The sequence below is a fragment of the Triticum dicoccoides genome, chromosome 1B (assembly GCF_002162155.2).
Source record: "Triticum dicoccoides isolate Atlit2015 ecotype Zavitan chromosome 1B, WEW_v2.0, whole genome shotgun sequence".
Classification (NCBI taxonomy): Eukaryota; Viridiplantae; Streptophyta; class Magnoliopsida; order Poales; family Poaceae; genus Triticum; species Triticum dicoccoides.
The window spans coordinates 325,828,345-325,839,087 of NC_041381.1; the positions used below are offsets into that span (position 1 = coordinate 325,828,345).

Below are 10,743 nucleotides of genomic sequence, written 5' to 3' on the forward strand. Positions count from 1 at the left end.
GTTGACAGTCCATATGAGCAACAGTGGTTAAAATTATAATATACTCCCTCCGTTCCTAAATATAAGTCTTTTAAGAGATTTCAATATAGACTACATACGAAGCAAAATGAGTGAATCTACACTCTAAAATAGGTCTATATACATCTGTATGTACTCCCTCCGTTCCTAAATATAAGTCTCTGGAGAGATTCCACTGTGGACCACATACGGAGCAAAATGAATGAATCTATACTTTAAAATGCATCTAGATACATCCGTATGTGGTCCATAGTGAAATCTCTACAAAGACTTATATTTAGGAACGGAGGGAGTAGTTTGTATTGAAATTTCTAAAAAGACTTACATTTAGGAACGGAGGGAGTACAAAATAGAACTGCAGCAGAAGAGTGTTTATTCATAAAAGCAGAGCAAGAGAAATAGTTTGATCGATGCTAATAGGTAACAGATAGATGACAATCTTACAAGGTGGATGACTGTCATAGACACATCCAGATTTTCAAATCAAGGTTTAACAGTCTCCAAAAGGTGGATGATCTCCAAAAGAGAGGCAGAGTTCCTCGGATCATCAGAACACAGGCATGCCAAGTCGACAAACTAAATACGATACATGGATCATATGTATAGACGAGCTGAGGTCAACAATACTGATGCACAGTGAGACTACATCAGTGGTTCACTGAGCTGCTCCTATTGGCATTTAATCAACCAACTGGTCTACCATCAAGATAGACCTCACCACCATGAAGTACAAGCCCGCTCAAGAGGAGGTTCCTGATGCAGAGCCGCGACCTCAAGCACCTCACCACCAAGCCAAAACCCAGACATCAGCACAATCATGTTTGATGTTGACTGCCTGTAACAATGAGAAGAACATTATGATTCTCCAACGCAAGAGTTTCCAAGAATAGGAAAATAAATTTTACATCGTCTCATATTCAGATGACCTCCCTAAATCAGAAGAACAGATTAATTAGATGTACCTAACACACACATGTACATGAAGATAGGATTGATAGATTTTATGTCAGTACCTAATCTCTAACCATCTTCGAGACCTCTCTTGGAACACTGTCCCCCATGGTGTGCAACCACCACCATTCAGCAATTCATCAAATGCCAGCTGCCTTTTAAATGCCACTCTTTCGCAATCCCTGCAAACAACATTGCAGAGACCACAAAAATCTTTGGAAAACTCTTATACAATATGTATTTGTTGTTTAGTTACTTTGCAAATTTAGAGCCTAATGAGAGTAGTTTTTTCTTTAGAAAATAATAACAACGACGAGAGCGGTAAGGTCATACATGTGCGCACGAAGACTTGTCTTCGTAGCCTGATTTGGTAATGCGAGTATGACACTTGCATGAGTTCCAAGCATTGGTGCATGGTATTGGAGTTAGATGGCTGATCTAGAATCATTTACATGATTTGAGAAATCTTCCTAATAATTTGTTATGTGCAGAATTCAATGAAGTTTTTTAGACAGGTTGATGACTCTTGCAAACTTAATTATCTTAAGTTTCAAACAATTAATTCTTTGTATCTCCTGAACATACAAAAAGAAATAGCCATTGGCAGTCAAAGGAGCATAGACAAGTGTAATCAGAGGGATTAAATTGTTACCTGATCATAGAATGTTCTTTATTCTTCATCCTTCAAAGTCTACAGAGAAGAGGCGAAATTGTATGTATCAGTACTATTCATAGCTATACATCCACAAATTGGTAACACACGAAGAGTACAATTCACCGAGCTAAATTTAGGCATTGCAAAAGCTATCGGTATCACTCAAACACCAGAATATTAGGTAGTAAGTAAAGTTGGTATTTGATTCATGCCATCAAAATAGTATAACTACTGCAAAATGCAAAAGAGAAATGGTCTGAGTTGTGCATGCCTACTAATTGCAGAATAAGACAAAGCCATAACCTCTGGAGTGTCCAATTTTATTATCCCACATGACTCAAGCATCCCTGATCATAAATGGGACACATGAACAACTGAAAAGCTACATTCACACACAAATTTCACCATCTAGGTTATATTTCACTCTCTCCTAACCAATCACAGCTCAGCCGCTCAGGACACTGTTCCTATCCTATGTGGACATCGCAAGAGGAGGCGGCTTGAGCACCTCAGCATGTCCTATGCAGTCATTTCCACACGTTCACACACATTTGTCTTCTACTATGACTTTATTGCTTCCCAGTACAAGATGGAAGTTTGGCTTAATAAACAAAAAACAAGTTTTACTGGCTTGCATAGAAAAAATTTAAACAATATAATAAAATGAATATGTGAAATGAAACAATATTTTCCATGTCATTCCGATCAAAGAAAGACTTGGTCTAGAATTATGAGGAACATTCAATTAGAGAAAAGTCTACTACAGCCAAGAAAGGGAGAAAGATAAATTAGAAACTTTCAGCTGATTGTTTATTTTCGATCAAGGAATCCAATTTAGCCCCTCAAAGACAATTAGCCAGAAACTAATGTGTGTGTGTGTATAGGAAAAATCCATCCTACCACCCAGCGGTAGTTACCATTAAATCAACTCAATACTATAAAAATTAGTGATAGAAACTCCTCTACATATCTTGTGCACACTTGTATGCAATTAGCATCTGTAAGCATGCATTGAGAAAGTTTTTCGTAGCAAAATTTGAGCCGAATATGAAATGATTAGGATCAATGCCAACAAACTGAGCTTAATATTGCTTAGTTTTCTACCACTTCATGAGGCTTGGTATCCCACTTGAAGGGAAACTAAAAGGTACATAAGACATATAGTTTTCCACCACTTCACGAGGCTTTTCATTATTTGTTTCGTGCATTCAGGTCCCCCCCCCCCCTCCATGTCTATGTCATGGTGTTTTTTATCACATCCATTGATCAAAGTACAATATCCCTGTGACAAATGTTTTGCACATTTCAAGCTGAAGAAAAGTTGGATGGAAGAAAATAGAAGATGGCTTTTCATTCTGTTTGAAAAGATAGAATAAATATAATTTACAAATTCACAGTTCTATATCCGATGAGAAAGAAGCCTCAGTTTTAAGGAGACATCAACACTATCTAGCAAAATAATCAACTAATTTGTCTCTTGTTAGGAGGATAATCTCAAAATACATCTCATAACAGTTTGAACTATCAGCTGACCGTCCACTCTAAAAAACACATAAATATAAGTTAGTACATATAAATTAATCAGCACAAAGGATAATACTCCCTCTGTAACTAATATAAGACGTTTTAGATCACTGAATCTAAAACGTCTTATATTAGTTGCTCTATTTTAGACCAAATAAGAATATATATTATTTGTTGTAGCTTAGACATGTCATAATGCGGCTTCTTTTATAGTCCTTATGACAAAGTCAAACTATTTTAAGGAATGATTAATCAATATGTTTCTTGTCTAATTCGAGCAAGGCTTGATTTATTCTATTTCTCACAAAATGTTTTGAGCTTTTTGGTTGTTGGTATATATAATATTCTGCTCAAGAATAAGTAATCTACGTATGTAACCTCGACATCGTAACCTAGTGAATGAATCAATCAGTGTGATGATGTATATGAACCTAAAAATGACAAGAACGGAAGCTCAGGACATACATTTATATAGGTAACAACAAAAAAGTGTGATCTGGTTAGGATCAAGAACCTGTCTAGAATAGTGAGCTGCATCTCTTCTTATTCAAGCCATTTGAAATCTATCTTCTGCAACTCCTCCTACATCATACAAATAAAGATGTTGAACCAATAATATGGTGCAAGACAAAACATTCTGATTACTATAATGATAATGAAAACAAATCCGTTGAATTTTCATATTTTCTGTAATATTATACCCGATCATCATATCAGCATTTTTATTACATAAAGATGTATTTGTCTGTGAAGATCTAATTCAACCCTGCAAAATAATAACATGAGTTAGCTCCAAAGCATTGAAATTTTGAAAACAATTTCCAGGCACATTACCTCATTGTTGATAAAGATCATCCTCGTTGAAACACCACAGTTTGATGATAACTTCATAGTCCTTGCTTCCTTTGAGGTTCCATTCTTAATGGTACTGTTAAACAAGAGCACAAATGCAGCTATCAGTATAAAAAGATTGGGATTATGCAAAATAGAAGGAATACAAGAAATTAGTTACGCACAGACATTCAGCATAACATATGCATCTGAACAATAGTTTACCCAACCCTAAAAACTGAAGCATAAAACCTATAGTTAATGAGATAAAATGGAAATGGAAACAAAATTCTTCAAAAGGAAAAACATCTTAACTTCTAATAAAATCATCGTTATTCAGGAAATAAATATATACAATGTATATATACCTACTTAATAAATATTTGAGCAATTGCAATACACTCCATTTGTTGTGCTTTGAAATGGACTGGTATGCTCAGGAAAAACTTGGTAGTTGACAGTTAGTAAAATAGCCGGGACTGGAGATAGATGCAGCAGAGTAAGACTTATATAGGTGGGAATAACAAACAAACAAAGCTATCATTTAGTCATGCACAACTCGGTCCATTCCAAGTTGACTTATGGTGCGTAGAAATTACACACATTGTTCAAACAGATACAAAATAATGCAAGGCAGAACATGAGGTGATGATTGCAGAACTTAACTGGGTTTACTCCGGGAATGAGGAGGGCAATACATAGATCTATTCTGAATAAGTGAATCCAACATGTCATACATTACACTACATTATTTAATAACTCACACTACTAGATGGTAGTCTCCAACAAATTAAAATTGGTGCGGCATACCAAGAGGCCTTGTAGACAAAGCATATATATTGTTCAAAGAAAAGCATGGGGTAACATATTACTACTCACCAGTCATCAAACTCAGGCACATGATTAAGGAAATCAATAAATAGTGGGGTGGCTCATACCTTGATGAAGCCAATGTCCTTGGCATAGTTGTGGAAGCAATGCCTGCAGCACACCCGTACTTCCGGATCAGGCCATGCGAGTTGCCGCAGACACGGGATACTCATTCATCAGATCCCATCCATGGAAATTTGATAGTATATGAGCGGAACAATAATCAGAAACAAAGAGGGGCAGCAGATCCAGAGGAGCGCATCAAGTATTGCATCTCCAATTCTCCATACAACGTTAAATATATTATTTTCACGTTCTTTGCTATGTGCTTGAAGCTAATCATTCCCTGTTCTTGTCAATCATGTGGATCATTCTCACTCAAAATTCCCACCAATGGAAATTGAGGAAATATTGTAAGCAACACTACAGAGCGAGCTGGATGTCGTTAAAGAAATAGTGGTTAGCACTTCTATCAAACTAATACTAATGTTATCGTCTGTATGAAAACCAAAAAGGAACATCATCATACCTTAACATCCGGTGACTAATGATCTAGTGTCGTCAAAGCAAATGGAATTATTAACCACCACAACTCGCCAAGCTTCGGGTAATTAACCTGAAACAATCGAAGAAGCAACTGGAGTGAACACCTTTAATGCTGAAATGGCTCCACATTACTGATTATGCTTCCGGCGCTGTTACAAGTATTAACTGCAGCACATTTTCTGATTATCATAGTAATTGTCCAATCGAATATTTTTATTCAATCAAGCAGGTCTCAAATTTTCCTAAATGAACTACTACTCGTACAAACAATAGCTTTATGACACTAATTAATCACCAGCTATTAGTGGCAGATTATAGATAAAACTGAAAGCACAAGTGGCATGGTGCGCGCATCAATCAATTCATCGAACGTGATCTCGGGCAGCTAGTGCATCATGCCATTTGATTATACTTGTTTCAAATGTACTCCCTCCGTCCTGAATTACTTGTCGCTCAAACGGATCTATTTTTTTAGTGCTAAATACATGGCGACAAGTAGTTTGGGACAGAGGGAGTATGTTTTTCTTCAAATAATTTGGGTGCCGATTTCTGTCCTCAGTAGTTATGTATGCTCTTATGTCTAAGTGGCCACGTCTGAACTGCATTCTCACTCGATGTGTGAAATGAGGCATCCCATAATTTGCTTCATAATTTTTGTTTTGCTAATTAACCCATACAAAACATCATGAATGTTGAATTTTTTTTGCATAAACTGGTAAAACTTAAGCTAGTTTGACTTGGGACCAAACTAAAAAGAACATCCTATTTTAGGATGGAGAGGGTATTTATTATATGACACAAGAACAGCTACCTGAATGTTTATATAGTTGAAGGAGGTAAAAGGATAACACCACATGCCACACAAAGAATATTCAATCACGGGTGGGATGGGGTGGGTGGCGTGAGGAACCAAGCCATTATTAATCTAATCAATAAAGAGGCTATTCTAATCAAATCTAATAAAGAAAAGAACAAGAGGGACAGGGAGAAGAAGATAGCACATACATGAACTGGACCTGAGGTCCGGGCCGCAGGGGTTGGGGTCAGCGGGCCGCAGGCTGCCGATCTGTTTCCGTCGTGGCGTTCAGCCACCTTGAACTCCAGCAGCGTCTCACCTGAGGGCGGGACAAGCATCAGCCATGGAGATTCAGAGATTTATTGAGGAGAGGAATTGAAGACTGGATGGGGTGAGCGGACCTCCACCCACGGCTTCCTTGTCAATGGCAAACTCGAGGCCACCAGCCCGCCCCGCCCCGCCCCGCCCCCAGCAACAACTCACCTGGGGCGACGGCGGCGGCGGTAACCCAGGCAGGGAGATGAGAGGAACGGGGAGGAGAAGGAGTAAGAGAAGGGGAGGAGCCGGTGGCGCAGGGACTCGGGAGAGGAGGAGGCGAGGGGAGAGGGGAATGGCACAGTGGGGAGGAAGCGTGTGCCGGCGGCTTGGTTTTACCGAGATATTTTTTTTCACCGCAGCGTTGCACAGTAACTTTGCCGACGTGTACAACGCGAGAGAGCGCCCTTGTAGCGACTGTTAATGGGGTGTATGTGTATATAACCTGAAAGATGGCAGTCTTCGGCTTCAGCCCCGTTTGCAAAAAAACGCATTTTCACACTTAATCCAACATCTTGGTCCTGTGAAGGAGGTGATAGCGTAGCAAACTAGGCAACCGGACTATAATGCTTTATCACTTCCACTTAGCCATAGGAGTTCGATGGCTACTATATAGCCCCTAGGGGCACCGCGCTCTCCGAATTCGGGGCGCGTGTGTGCCTGACCGGAAAATGGTCCTTCGTCAAAGCGGAGGAATTCTAAACATTCCGGTGGTCGATCGAGTGGTTGACCAGTCTCTCGCTATATCATGACAGTCAGTTTTTGGCTTTCTCTACTGAGGTGCTCACCAGGCCGAACTGGGGCACAATCGCAGTAGTTCTCCTGGTGCCGCGTTAGCCGATAGAACGGAACGTAAGGCAGCAAAACACAGGAGCCGGGCAAACCCAACATTTGACCAAAGACATGATTCGGAGCTGATGCATATAAGGCCTAACTCGAGACGCCGAACACTCCCTAAGGTATTCGGTCTTTATGAAAACGGGCAGAACGATGCCCTAAGCCCCTAGTGTCCAGGTACGCGCGAAAACTTCTGACGCGGCCGATGCCAAAACGCCAGCCTCCTCCTCGGTTATGGTAACCGGGGGATATGTATCAACAAGAGACAGTAAAAAAGGTTTACGCAGGGTCTTAATCTGAAAAAAAATCCTTGCAACGGGTCCCTACTGCACGTCTGCGCCTGTGTCTCCGTTGTGCCGTATCCTGGACGGGTGTAGCACGTTGTTCATCTGTAAAAGAGAAGAACTTAGTTTGAAAAAAAGATCATGCGAAAAATGTATTTAAAATAAACATAGTATGATTCAAAAAATGAATAAAATTGAGCTTTATTGGCTCTTATTGTTCATGCGTGCAGCCCCTTGTAAAGGGGTACGCGGCTAGTAAGCCCCTTGTTTATTTATACCGGACTCGCCTAACCGTGTCCGGGGTCTGAATGACCTGTTTTAGGGGCCTTGATCAGCAAAGCCGGATTAGTGTGTGGCTGTCAAGGCAGTCTCACGTTCTTTCGCAGTCGAGGAACACTCAAAGTTACCCTTTAATGAGATGATGCCGCGTGGACCGGGCATTTTAAGTGTAAGAGACGCGTAATGCGGTATTGTGTTAAAGCGGGCGAAAGCTTCGCGTCCCAATAATGCTTGATAGCTACTTTTAAGTGGGGCGATATGGAAGATTAACTTTTCGCGACAGAAGTTGTCGGATGAGCCGGACGCAACTTCTAGTAGTAGACAGCCCGTACAGTGGGCATATGGGCCTGGCATCACTCCTTTAAAGGAAGTGTTGCTATGGCGAATTTTGGTTGGGTCTATCCCCATTCTGCGGATTGTGTCCTGGTATAACAGGTTTAGATCACTGCCGCCGTCCATTAGGACTTGGGTAAATTGCAGTCCGTCGATTATAGGATCTAATATCAAAGCAGTCCATCCCGCGTTTCGGATACTTCCGGAGTAATCCTGATGGTCGAAAGTTATTGGTTTTGACATCCAGTTTCGGGACTCCGCTGGGGTGGACCGTGCGGCGCGTACTTTAGTGGGCGCCGCTCTATTTTTCCTTGTTATCACTTGAAGTGAATTCACTGTTTTGACCTCTTTTGGGAAATTCTTTTGTTTTCCGATGCTCTGCTTTTGGGGTTCGTCATCGTCCTCACTTGGTGTGTCGAGTCCCTTGTGTTCGACGTTAAGTCGCCCGGACTGATTGAAGACCCAACAATCTCTGTGGGTATGGTTTGCAGGCTTCTTGGGGGTACTGTGGATTTGACATATCCTGTCCAAGATTTTGTTTAGGTTGGATAGCTCGTCACTGTTGTCCTTGAGAGGCAGTGTTTTGTTGTTCGGCCGAGAGCTTTTGAATCCGGCGTTGAGTGCCGTGCTCTTTGGGCCATTTTCCTTAGTCCAGCGCTGGTCTTTTCTGCGTCGTGGTTTCCCATTTCCATCACTGACCTTGGATGTACTTGGGTCGTTGGTGCTGCATCTTGCCAGCCAGCTATCTTCTCCCGCGCAAAAGCGGGTCATGAGGCTTGTTAGTGCGGCCATTGTCCTTGGCTTTTCCTGGCCGAGGTGTCTGGCGAGCCATTCGTCTCGGACGTTATGTTTGAAGGCTGCTAAGGCTTCGGCGTCCGGACAGTCGACTATTTGGTTCTTTTTGGTGAGGAACCTGTTCCAGAATTTGCGGGCTGACTCTCCGGGCTGTTGAGTTATGTGACTTAAATCGTCTGCATCCGGAGGGCGGACATAAGTCCCCTGAAAATTTGCCCGACACGCATCCTCGAGCTCTTCCCAACTTCCGATGGTATTTTCTGGGAGGCTTTTGAGCCAATGCCGGGCTGGCCCTTTGAGCTTGAGGAGTAAGTATTTTATGGCATGAAGGTCATCTCCTCTAGCCATATGTATGTGTAGGATGTAATCCTCGATCCAGACTCCGGGGTCTGTTGTTCCGTCGTATGCCTCTATGTTTACGGGCTTGAATCCCTGGAAATTCATGATCCAGTACCTCATCGGTAAAACATAGGGGGTGTGCGGCGCCCCTGTATTTGTGTGTACCGTGATTTTCGAACACTCAACGTGTTGTGTTGCTTTCTGGAGCCTTCTTTCTTGGCCCATAGATGGACCTGACCGGGCCATCCTTTTTGCGAGGATCCTTATGTGGATCGCGTGCTGGCTTGTGTGCGGCGCCGCTTGCCGCTCTTTGTTTGTCATGTGGTCGTCTATCTGACCGGGCGGCCTCTTTGCTTTTTGATTGTGGGGGCTCTACGGCCTCCTCATCAAATTCGGGCAATAGCTTGCGCTTCGGGTAGCTCTTTGCTTGGCGGCTATCGCCGTATTTGTCTGCGGTCTTGAGTACTTTGATCCATCTCATTTTGAGTACGTCTTCCGCTATTTTGAGCTTCTGCTTCTGCTTCTTCAGACTTCGTGCAGTGGTGACGAGCCTTTTGTGAAGGTTCTTCTGCTCCAACGATGTGTCTGGCGTGAGATCATCCGGACTGTTGTTTCACCGGGGATGGGTTGTTTATCCAATTCATCCTGTTCGGATGGTTGCTTGGTGGCATGTTCGTCGTCCACTAGTTCGCCCTGCTCTATGGCTGGGTCTGTATGGGTGTTGTCGTTGTCGAGGCGGGACTTTGGGCGGCGCTTGCATCGCCGTTTCAGCGGTTTTTCGGGGGAATTATCCTTCACAGTGTCCCGTTGTTCCTCGTTATCGCTTCCTTTTGGTGTATCCACCATATATACATCATGAGTTGAGGTGGCTTTCCAGTGCCCTGTGGGCGCTGGTTCTTGGTCGTCTTCGGCATCATCGTCCATACCGTCGATATCTTCGGAGTCGAGGTCTAGCATGTCGGTTAAGTCATCGACAGTGGCTACGAAGTGGGTGGTGGGTGGGCTTTGAATTTCTTTGTCGTCCGCATCCCAACCGTCCTGGCCATAATCCGGCCAAGGCTCTCCTGATAAAGAGAGGCACTTTAGCGAATTCAGGATGTCGCCGAAAGGCGAGTGCTGAAAGATGTCCGCAGCGGTGAACTCCATGATCGGCGCCCAACCGGATTCGATTGGTAGGGGTGCGGGAGGTTCGGAGTCCGACGAGGAGTCCGGCACCTCGGAGTCACAAGCTTCGCAAGGGACAGGGTCAGTATTCGGCTCCATCGTCGTAGAGGTAGCAGCCCCCGAGGCGGTGTCTAGCCACCCATCCTCGATTGGCGCAGTCAGCTCCGAGTTAAGGGTCGGAGCGGACTCTTGTGCACCTCCAGGGC

General features: G+C 42.9%; 1 long non-coding RNA gene across 5 annotated transcripts; it reads right to left on the bottom strand.

Annotated features, from left to right (window-relative positions):
• Positions 1-374: 374 nt before the first annotated feature.
• On the bottom strand, positions 375-6,810 carry LOC119333099. Of its 5 annotated transcripts, XR_005161168.1 has the most exons (11): positions 6,593-6,810; positions 6,401-6,510; positions 5,379-5,465; positions 4,918-5,284; positions 3,983-4,076; positions 3,850-3,914; positions 3,663-3,730; positions 1,622-1,660; positions 1,303-1,407; positions 1,032-1,151; positions 375-853 (listed from the first exon to the last, which is right to left on the bottom strand). It is a non-coding gene; the product is annotated as an uncharacterized LOC119333099 (long non-coding RNA). The 5 variants fall into 5 exon arrangements; XR_005161167.1 differs by having other exon boundaries at positions 1,032-1,407; XR_005161166.1 differs by having other exon boundaries at positions 1,303-1,660.
• Positions 6,811-10,743: the final 3,933 nt, after the last annotated feature.